At 40.5% G+C, this 12,099-nt stretch overlaps 1 gene segment (V, D, J or C); it reads left to right on the top strand.

Annotated features, from left to right (window-relative positions):
- The first annotated feature begins 8,574 nt into the window (after positions 1-8,574).
- LOC308428053 (T cell receptor alpha variable 9-2-like) lies at positions 8,575-10,127 on the top strand. The segment is given in 2 exons: positions 8,575-8,623; positions 9,793-10,127.
- Positions 10,128-12,099: the final 1,972 nt, after the last annotated feature.

Here is a 12,099-nt window from a genome sequence, read left to right as displayed (position 1 = left end):
AGTGCTCCTGTTGAAAAAAGTGTGTAATTGTGGTGTTGGCTTTAAAACCCTCATCCTAGATGTCTGGAAGTTAGTCTTCTCCAAGTGGCCTTCAGATGAAGATGTAGAGCTCTCAGCTCCTCCTGCACCATGGCTGCCTGGAGACTGCCATGCTCTCACCTTGATGATAATGGACCGAACCTATAAGCCTATAATCCAGCCCTAATTAAATGTTGTCCTTTATAAGAGTTACCTTGGTCATGTTGTCTGTTAACAGCAGCCAAACCCTAACTAAGACAATCTGACTCTGTGGCTTACTTCGTGACTCTCATACTTTTACATATTGAGCTCCTCACTTAGTATCTACAACCTGATGTTTTGTTTTAGGTCCACAGTGATGTAGTGCTATGCATCTCCCCTGGGGCTGTTTGCCCACAGGGGTCAGGAGCACAGGACTGGACAGGACAGAACATGACAGGACAGGAAAGAACAGGATTTGGACAGTGTGAATACGGAAGGATTGACTTCTGGGTCTGCCTCAGAGAGACAGTTCAATTTTATTCAAGGTGAATAAGGGCTATATAGACCTTGGGGAATGCATAATGATTTCCAGGGTGAATATACATTACTGGCTAGGGCAGGAGGAATTATATGAATCTTCTGGGCACGTTATTATTGGGAAAGAGGAAGTTGAAACTCTAATGTGGCCATAGGCTTAGCACGTGACTTTCCTTCAAGGTTATTTTGGGAAGGGATGATTAGTCATAATACAGTAAGTACTTAATTATCATAAGAGAAGAAGGGTTGAGTGCTAAACTGTGTAGTGCTTGCCAGATGCTTTGTGCAGGGTCATCCTCTAGATAAGGTCAGGCACCTGTTCTTAGAAACACCCGCCAGGTAAGAGCAAGCAAAGAAGAGGAAGCCCCATGGAGGAAGGGAGTCCTCCCTTTTCTGTGAGCTCAGAGAACTTATCTAGACATATGGACTCTGTCCTTAACAGCAGTGTCTTCCAACAGAGGTGTGCATTTTACAGACTGTGTCAAGCGGTTTCCTGCTTCTTTTTGAACATTTTTCCAAGGCTATGGCACTTTTTTAAAATTCTTCTTATTCCTTCTTTTGATTTTTTGAAACAAGGCCTCCCTGCGTGTCTAAGGGTTCCCATAAACTCACATCCTCTTGCTTTAGCCTCACAAGCCTGAATCTCCTTCAGGATTTTAAGCATGTGCCACTGTGATTATCCCATTCTTCAGGTTTGATATTTAGTGAGAAATGAATATCATTTTTATTGTTATGAATTCAATGTACTCTTGAAGAAAACAGTTTGAGTATAAACATCTTTCCGTCATTCTGTTCCCTTTGTACTTGTTGATGGTAATGGAAGGGTCTGATCAAAACATGTTTTGTCAATCTGATTACATGGCTCTTGAGTAGGATTTAGTCATAAGCTTCTGTAAGATCTCAAAGCCCAACATGGGGCAGTTTTGGAGGCACAGAGTTCCTATTGCTCCCAGATGTCAACAGGGGAACCTGGAATGTGAAAACACAGAGGGTTGGTCCTTAAAAGGAAGGAATAATTGATAATCTTCTATGTGCACAGAAGTCTGGGAGCAGAAGTGGTTCATACCCTGGTGACCTTTGCACCTCAATTACTTTCCCAGCTCCATACTGTTATCATAAGCTTGTTTTCTTGTCTACTGAATCCATCTTTACAGAAGGTGTTCCAATGATGTCATGTCCAATCTTTACTTAGCTTACTTTGTGCCTCAAACAGATTTATTATGCTTTATTGTATACACATAATATAAGTTAATAATCACCTGTAAAGTTTTCACCAAATTGCCCTCCTTAAATATGCCTAAAAATAAACTACTTAATATGAGACCACTGAAGCATGAACCTGCTACTTAGCTGTGTTGATCCAAACTGCTTTCTTATCCCCAATCTGCAGGCTGTGGGGTCTCACAGATTCCTGCAGGATAGTTATTTCTTGATTTGTTTCTGTGTGGACCTATTGCAGCTCTGGCACAGATATTTTCCTGGTAAATATAGCTTGACGACTATGTTTGAAAGGGGGGTGAGATAAAGTGAAAGGGTTAGGGAAGAGGAGAGAGAAGGAAGGAAGGGGAGAGATGGAGAGGGGAGGAAATCACAAAGAGGGAGGGAGAGAGAAATGAGATCTAGAATTTTCACAGATCAATACCTACTCAACAGGACTTTATTCAAAAAAGAGAATAAAATAATTAGTCAAATGAACAAGTTCCCTAGGTTTTACTTTGAATTTAGGTGCTCAACACAGCTCCACCTCTCCTGCACCAGCCCAAGTTAAGTTTGTTTACACATAAGTGTATTCTTGGCTCCAACTGGGATGAAAAAATCCCATGCCTTTCTAGGCTCTGGCCTAGATAAAGTCTGTGCAGTCATTTGTAAGCCTTGAAGATGGATTTGAATGGGCCGTGACAAGGGTTAGAACTGTGCTGTAGATAAGACCCTCGCTTAGATTTCCATGGCTGATGTTTCATAGTGATTTCCAGTGCACATAACTGACTGACTGCATGCAGTATTATTACTGAGAAATAAGACAACATCTGCTGGGTGTGTACACACAAGCTCACCTCACTCCCAACCCTGACTTGGGGTAAATGTGTCTTCAATACTCCAGCTGAACTGTCAAGTACTTTACTTTTTCATAGTTACATTAGAAGAATTTATAGTCTGACTCTTTTTGATCACTACAGTGAGCCCACAAGGTGGCAGTGTTTTATAGGAAGCCTGAGCAAAGTGGGAGAGAAGGTGAAAGAGGGTTGTGCAGGAAGAGGAGGGAGGAGTAGAGAGAGGGCTGGAGGAAAGGCTTGGTGCTGCTTAGGTGGTGAAGAGTCACTGTTCGGATTGCTGGCAAAGCTGCTCTTCACATTTGCTATAGGAGCTGTGGGGACTTTTGTATATGACTAGATGAGTTTAGGGTTGAGAATCTGAATCCTAGGTGAAGAGGGGAGAGAGAATGAAATCCTTGAGTATTCCACTAGTGGTCCTGTGGCTCCAGCTACACTGTAAGTTTGGGTATTTCTTCTGGGTCCAGGAGTGAGATGTAAAGTTGCTGCTATTCTGGGCTAATAGTAGAAACACAGATGTTCTTAATCTGTAGTTAGGGATGGGAAACCCTTGGAAATGACATTCTGGAATGTTAGCATCCATATACATCCAGTCTTGATTGTCTGACCTTTGTCTTTCTGCACAAAGGTGAGCAGCCAGCAGAAGGTGCAGCAGAGCCCAGAATCCCTCAGTGTCTCAGAGGGAGCCACGGCCTCTCTCAACTGCACGTTCAGTGATAGTGCTTCTTACAACTTCAGGTGGTACAGACAGCATCCTGGGAAAGCTCTGGAGCTGCTGGTGTCCATTTTCTCTGACGGTGAAAAGGAAGAAGGCAGATTCACAGTTCACCTCACTAAAGCCAGCCTGCATGTTTCCCTGCACATCAAAGACTCCAAACTCAGTGACTCTGCTGTCTACTTCTGTGCAGTGAGCACACACTGCTCCCCAGGCACCTGCAGCCTGCACACAAACCTGCTGTGCCCCATTAAGGCCTGCAGTTGAGCACACACTACCCAGTGGAGACATTCTGTTTCTATTCTGTATGCAATAGGAATTAAGAGTAGGAGTAGAGAGGGCTTCATTGATTGGAAAAGCTTTTTGACATTTCGAAATTAAGTAATCCTGAAGGGAAAGGTCCACTTTGGTTCGGTTGAAATATTTTCCACTTTTCTCTTCTCACATGCTGATGGTTTTACAAAAGTGTACACACTCTTAATGTGCATGTGTTGGTGAGTTGAACGACAAGCACAGGGACATGGAACTCACCACGTGCCATCCTATAAGGACCACCTTCACCTCTACAACACCGTGCCTTCCTTGACTTTTCAAAACTTTCAATTAAAAAAATACTTGCTTTCATTTTTAAAGCTAGTTTGCAATGTGGCAGGTTTCTCTATGGCAACTTCATACATATTTATTTTTGCTTAAGCCTTCTCCATGCTATTCCTCTCTGTCCTCTCCCTGCTCCCTATCCGCACTTACACCTTCTTGTTCCCAATGTCCCCTCTTCTACTTCCATGTCACGTGTTCTATTTCCTTTCCACTCATCTTCCTTAATGCCTTTCTTCTCTTGTGGGCACTTCTCTAGTTCCATGGCATCTACACAACTCATATTCATATGAATACGCATTGCAAGGGTCCATGATTCACAGAAAAATGATGCTATGGACTCAAATAGTATGTCAATGCAAAGGATGTTTTATTCTGCAGAAGTCCAGCATGCTGGGGTCTCCCACCACCTACACAGAGAGACAACCGAGTGAGCTCACAGGCCTGATTTAAAGCACACCAGAATTCTGGGGCATGAAGGCTGGAAACTGTTGCTGAGGAATTCTGGGATGAATAAGCTTTTTTTTTTACTCCATTTCTAGGGATTTCGGAACCATTATTGGGGCATGAAAGCTGGAGCCTGTTTGTTTGTTTGTTTGTTTGTTTTTCTCTATTAGTAATTGATTTACTTGGGCTTGCCTGGACTTGCCCGGTTCTTGGGCCTAGTGTCCTTAACTGCTGATTTGATGTTTGTCATAAAACCAGCCTAGCCTTCTCAAAATAAATAAAAATTAGAAGCTTATGTTTGCATATATCTATCTCTCTGAATTTGACTAACCCAGTACAGTATTTTAAAATTGTGCATTCCCATGCAAATTCTGTAATTTCATTTTTTTACTTCTGAATAATATTCATTTATTTATGTCTATCTATGCATCTGTGTATGTATATACGTACATACGTAGGTATGTATGTATGTATCTGTTTAGAGATAGATATATATCTCTACCAAGTTCTCATTATCCATTCTTTTTTTGTTAAACATCTAGGATTCCTTCATTCCCTAGCAATTTTAAATAGAGTAGCAATAAACAAGTTTGAGCAAGTCTCTCTGTAGTAAAATACAGTCCTTCAGATATTTACCCAGCAATTACATAGCTGAGCTACATAAGACTTCAGCTTTTAGGTCTGAGAATGCTTTACAGCCATTTCTATCATTTTATCCTCAAGGATTGAATTTTTATCCTGGAGTCAAGAGTATTTGTTGGCATTATCCGTGTCAATGTTCAGCATTGCACAATAACCATCTGTGATTGGTAGTGGCTGGTATACCTTGGTAGTAGTCAACTGCTTTCTAGTTGGACTTGAGTTCTGCTCAAAAAGAAAAATATCACTCCTGGAACTGAACACCTAGCTAACCACTTGGTACTAGTGAAGTCATGGTTTTAAGGAGAATTTACAACCTCTGATTTGCTATACTAGCCTAGTCACTAAAAAAATTTACAAGCAATTTTTCTTATGTTCACAGGTAACTGTAATCTTTTTCATAATCAAGGGCATGCTCAATCAAAATGGAGAGTTGTGGATCCCAGTCCCATTGGATATACCCTCTTTCAATCTTTTAACAAGGTTTTATTAGCTAAACATTGTGTGTGTGTGTGTGTGTGTGTGTGTGTGTGTGTGTGTGTGTGTGTACTCATGGGGGCCAGAAGAAGGTATCATATCCCCTGGATCTGGAGTTACAGGTACTTGTGAACTGCTATGTGGGTGCTGGGAATTTGACTCTGTTCTTCTACAAGAGCAGCAAGTGCTTCTAACTGCCAAGCTATCCCCAACCCTACTCTTAATTTTTGAGATAAGACTGATTAAAAAGAAATCTGGAGAGATGAGTTGATAGCTAAGAGGACTTCCTGCTCTTGTAGAGGACTGGAGTTGAATGCTCTGTCCCCAAATCAGGAAGCTCACAACCTCATGTTGCTATACCTTTAGGAGATCCAAAGACCTTATGACTTTATGCACACCTTTATTTCTGCCCAGACCCACCCACAGACCTTCAAGCATAACAATAACAGTGGAGGAAACCCTTAAAATCATTTATATGGGTTGGAGAGATGGCTGAACAGTGAAGAACACTGACTGTTCTTGAGGACCTGTGTTCAAATCCCAGCACCCATATGGCAGCTTAGAACTGTCAGTAACTCCAGTTGCAGAGGATCTGGCACCCTTGACCTGACATGCAGGCAGAATACCAAAGCACAGAAAAACTAACAAATCATTGAAAAAATCTTTTGTAAGTCCCAAATTAAAATTGACATGGTAATATCAAGATATTATAGAACAGACACAGTTACTTCCTGATTGGCTGAAGTAGTTATGAGAGCCTCTGAAGTGAAGTATGTACTGAATTTGTCTTCTATTTATAGCCATCCTTTCCTGTAGATAAGTGTAACCTAGTTTTAGAGAGGTTAAAGTTATATAGTCAGAGAGGCATCAGATTTGATGGAGGTGTCAGCACAAAGTCTAGAGGTGCTTCAGTCAATTTAGATAATTCTGAAATTGTTTGCAGATAAGGATAACAGGCTTTGACTATTATCCTGTTCTTATTTGATTCCTGTTGCTATGATAAATTATTCTAAGCTAAACAAGTAGGGTAGTGCCCACACTTATAAAGTACACTGTCTTGTTATCTCTCATATATAGATCCTAGCTTTGAATATTTGGAATTTTCTGTTTAAAGTTGCAGAGGCCAGGAAACTACAATAAAGCCATTAATGGGAGAAAGACTATTTTAATGGAGGGTGAATAGGACAACATGTACCACAATGATGATAAGTATTCATACGTTCTTAAAGAACAATGTCAGAGCCAGGTGTGTGACATCTCCATGTGAGGTATTGTCCAGGGAGGCCCCATAGATATCCCAAATAACACATTGCCTTTGCTCTTGGTTATGTAAAGTAACTAACTGATAAGATCCTGTTGCTGAGGAGGCCATAACACAGAAAAACCAAGTCATAACTGAGATAGAATATTGTCTTTTATCTAAAAGGCTGATGCGACAGGTATATCATTATTGGAATTACTATGTGCTAAATGACTAACCCAGTGAGCAAGGTGTGCTGGCTGGTGCATTAGTGACAAGGCTGTTTTTAGGGACAAGCAACCAATTTCTCCTTGGATTTGAGAAATTTGAGTGGATGATGTACACACTCAATATGTCAACAGGTGCACAAGTGAATAGACATGACATTGTCAAAATAAAAAGGGAAATAAGAAAGAAAATGTTGTGCTTCATCTGATATTTATGCATCTTATATAGGAACTGATTGTGGAAGTTCACATTCTGAAGCGACTACAAGAGTTGCTGGAGAGGGAAAACCAGACAGGCTCAACAACCATTACCTTGAACTGTAAGAGAAAAAGGTTCTGAGCTAAAGGCTGTCACTTATAGATTACATTTATGACTTAAAACTTGGAGAATTAGAAAAATGATGTGAATAAAGGTGAGAAGTAATGGCTATGTGCAAAGATAAGTGCTGTTAATGAGGAAAAAGTTCTAAGGCCAAATTAAAGGATTGGGGAACTCTCACAGGAATATGGCAGCCATGATGGGGGAACTCTCACAAAAACATGGCAGCCATGAAGCCAGACTCAAGAGTGGAAGCTGAAACACTTGAGGGATAAATCTTTTCTGAAGACCCTTATATGGGCTGGCTGCTGGGGATGCCCATTTCAGGACCTGAAGAAAGAGTCACAGGTGTGATCCCAAATGATTATCAATTTTCTGTTTCTTACCAGCAGGTACCACTAATTACAGTGACACTTAAAAGAAGTGCTAAGAAAAAGGTAAAAGCCTACATTTGATGCAAAGTATGGTCCAGCCCGTAAGTCCTACATGCTAGTTACAATTGCTTTCCCTTTTTTGTGGCTGTTCCTGTGCTGTTAATATGCAAACATTGTTTCAAGACACCAATGACTTCCTAAGTGGGTATCACAAACCCATATCTCATATTTCAACAAGACAAAAAGAGCAGAATACATATATTAAGGGAGGTCATAGTTAATCTATTTCATAAAACGTTAAAGAGATGTTTAAAAACTTATTTATTCTATTTTGTGTGTGTGTTAGCATTTTGCCTGGATGTGTGTTAATGTGCTGTTTGTGTGCCTAGTTCCCACAGAGGACAGAAGAAAGAGTCAGTTCCCATGGAACTCTAGTTACAGGTGGTTGTGAATTACTGTGTGGGTTCGTGGAAGCAAACCTGGGTCTTCTACAAGAGAAATATGTGATTTTATATGCTGATCCATCATTCCAGGTCCACATAGTATCTCAAACTTGAATCACTGAAAATAAACTGATAAGATCTGCTTCTTGATGTTCAATTTATTATATGTTAAAAACCAAAGCAGAAATTTCATCAGTTGCTCTACTAAAATACTTTCATGTCAAGTAGAATCCTAAGAATGATGACATTCAGCATGTTAATGGCCATTGTCTATGTTCTTTAGGTTGACAAGGGTCCCTTGAAGTCTGACATGTGTCTTAAAATTGATGTTGAGGATGGGAAATTTTTGACTGCGGAAAACACGAAAGAGACCCTAGTTTAGTCTCTGTCCACCAGGGGGCAGAGTTTCCCAACGGATGGTCATGATCTGTGTGACTTAAAAGCTTCTGAGGTTCATCATTTGGTATCATTTTATCATTTCATGTGAAGAGTTGACAGCATCATTCTGAAGATGAACACTTCTCCAGCTTTAGTGACTCTGATGTTGTTGTTCGTGCTTGGTAAGTAAAGTGACTTAGAATTTGCACTCTTTCTTCTAAGATGTCTAAAAAAGATCAACTGATCATAGGTGTGTGGGTTCATTTCTGGGTTTTCAGTTCTATTCCATTGATCTATCTGCCTGTCTCTGTACCAATACCATACAGTTTTTTTTTTTTTTATCATGATTGCTCTGTAATACTGCTTGAGGTCAGGGATGGTGATTTCCCCAGAAGTTCTTTTATTGTTGAAAATAGTTTTTGCTATCTTTTTTTTTTGTTATTCCAAATGAATTTGCAAATTGCTCTAACTCTATAAAAATTGGGTTGGAATTTTGATGGGGATTACATTGAATCTGTAGATTGCTTTTGGCAAGATGAACATTTTTACTATATTAATCCTGCCAATCCCTGAACATGGGAGATCTTTCCATCTTCTGAGATCTTCTTCAATTTCTTTCTTCAGAGACTTTAAGTTCCTGTCATACAGATTTTCACTTGCTTGGTTAGAGTCACAGCAAGGTATTTTACTCAGGAGAGGAAATACAGGGACAAAGAGTGAAGCAGGGACTAAAAGAAAGGTCACTTAGAGACTGCCCAACCTGGGGATCCATCCCATATGCAATCACCAAAACCAGTTACTATTGTGGAAGTTAAGAAGTGTTTGTTGACATGAGCCTGATATGGATGTTTCCTTCAAGGTTCTGCCAGAGCTTTACTGATACAGATGACGATGCTTGCAGATAACTATTGGACTAAGCATGGGGACCCCAGTGGAGGAGTTAGAGCAAGGACTGAACGAGCTGAAGGGATTTGCAACCCCACAGAAAGAACGACAGTATCAACCAACCAGAGTCCCCAGAGCTGCCAGTGACTAAACCACCAACTAAAGACTACACATGGAAGAACCCATAGCTCTAGCCACATATGTATCAGAGGATGACATTGTCTGGCATCAGTAGAAAGAGAATTGTGAAGGCTCATTTCCCAGTGTAGGGGAATGTTAGGGTGCGAGTGGGAACATCTTCATAGAAGCAGGGGGAGAAGGAATGGGGTAGGGGGAAAGGGGGGAAGGGGATAACATTTTGAAATATAAATACATAAAATACCCGATAAAATGTTTAAAAATATTTAATTAATATAATTAAGAGTTTTGTCTTTAATGTGACACAGATATTTTATTCTTTCTCCAGAGAAGACACATGGAAATTCAGTGACCCAGAAGCAAGGTCCAGTGACCCTTTCAGAAGCGGAGTTTCTATTTATTAACTGCACTTATTCAACCACTGGGTACCCAACTCTTTTCTGGTATGTCCAATATCCTGGAGAAGGTCCACAGCTCCTTTTGAAAGTCACAACAGCCAACGAGAAGGGAAGCAGCAGAGGTTTTGAAGCCACATATGATAAAGGGACCACGTCCTTCCATTTGCAGAAAGCCTCAGTGCAAGAGTCAGACTCGGCTGTGTACTACTGTGCTCTGAGTGACACAGTGGCAGAAACCACAGGGGGAGCTGAGCACAAACTCTGAGAAGCAAAAGGAAGCCTGACTTCTGATCATCTACGTCTGGATCACTCAGTTTTCTTCATAGTCTGTGCTGTACGTCGCAGTATTTCTCTGGTTGATGAAAATTATACAAGTGACCTGAGCTGAACAAGACGGCAATGTTACTACCGCTAAATTTTTATAGGGGAAACTGAAACCACAGCACATCAGTGGTTCCTCATGGAGGGCAACAGTGATTTCACAGGAAAGCCATGCAATCAATGCCAGGTGTCTTCATCTCGAAATTCAAGTTATTAATTTCATATTGTTGCATGTCACCTCTGGCCCAAGTTTTTCACAGAGTACCAAATATGCCAGGAAAGATGTCATTCTGATAATGTGTAACTAATACTATGGAATAACAAGTATCAGAGGGCTATATCCCTTCCACATCTCAAGATTTCTAATAAAGAAATATGGGTAGAAAAGAAAGGGAAAAGGAAAGCTGGAGCAGGTAGGCAGACTTCAGGTTTTCAATGGCTCACCTCTCTTCTAAATCCAACACCTCCTAGTCAGCCCCAGCACTCTAGCAGACTACCAGCTTGGCCTATTCTCCATGTTTTCCCTATTCCTAGAGCACTAGATGGATCCTGATGACTCTGATTTCCTCCCTGCTGTTGATGTCCTCACTCCACAGCCCATCTCCACGTCCAATTGTGAGTACCCAATGGAAAAAAGCCACATTCTGTCTGGAATTAGAGTGTCCTTACCTGGCAGGATCTCAGAAGCACTTTCTACCTGCCTACCCACAGCCAACCAACTCTTCTAAGAACCGAAGAGGACAACAGAAACCAAGGAGCAGAACACTTATTCAACAAAGACAAGACAAGGTATCAGCACTGAGTGCTACAATGATCACAAACACAGGTGCCTAGATTCCAGCATAAAAAACAATAACAGCCAGGATAATACATTTCCATTAAAGCCTAGAAATCCCACTCCAGTAGGCTTTAAGAAATGCAATATAACTGATGCACAGGACAAGGGCTTTGAATTAGACTTAATGAATATGTTAGAGGTTTTGAAAGAAACAATGAATAAATTCTTTAAAGAAATTAATGAAAACACAAACAATGGGATGAAATGAATAAAGTAGTTCATGACTTGCAAGTGGACATAGAATCAATAAAAACGGCAAAAACCTACAGAAAACTGAAAGTAAAAATTTTAGAAACTCAAACAAGAAGGCCAGAGAAAGAATCTCAGCAATTGAAGACATGGTAGAAAAGATGGGTAGATTTGCAAAGAAAATGTTAAATCTAAAAATATACAGTCATATAACATCCACAAAATCTAATACACTTTGAAATGCCCAAACCTATAAATCATAGGAGTAGAGAAAAAAGAAGGCATCTAGAGATACAAAATCACAGCCAAACATTGGATTGATCACAGGTACTCCAATGGAGGAGTTAGAGAAAGGACCAAAGTTGCTGAAGGGGTTTACAGCCCCATAGGAAAAACAACATTATCAACCAACCAGACTCCACAGAACTCCTGGGGACTAAACCACCAACCAAATAGTACACATGGTGAAACCGATGGCTCTAGCCACATATTAGCAGAGGCTGTCATTGTCTGGCATCAATAGGAGAAGAGGCCCTTGGTCCTGTGAAGGCTAGATGCCCCTATAGGGGAAATGTCAGGGTGGCAAGGTGGAAGTAGGTGGGTGGGAAGGGGAGCACCCTCATAGAAGCAGGGCAAGGATGGATTGAATAGGGACATTCTGAAGGGAAAACCAGTAAAGGGGATAACATTTAAAATGTAAATACATAAAATATCCAATAAAAACACTTTCACTCATTGTAGATGAAGAAAGACAATCATTAAGAAACCAAATTAATCAGAATCTATCTATAAACCCAGTCCTACAGAAAGCACTAAAGGAAAACAACTTGAAGAGGATAAACATACTCAAGGAATAATTCCAGACCATCAAATCAAGGGAATGGAGAAA

The sequence above is a fragment of the Micromys minutus genome (genome assembly GCF_963924665.1).
Source record: "Micromys minutus genome assembly, chromosome: 12".
In the NCBI taxonomy this organism is placed as follows: Eukaryota; Metazoa; Chordata; class Mammalia; order Rodentia; family Muridae; genus Micromys; species Micromys minutus.
The sequence above is the reverse complement of the archived record's forward strand: the minus strand, read 5'-3'. Positions and strand labels throughout refer to the sequence as shown.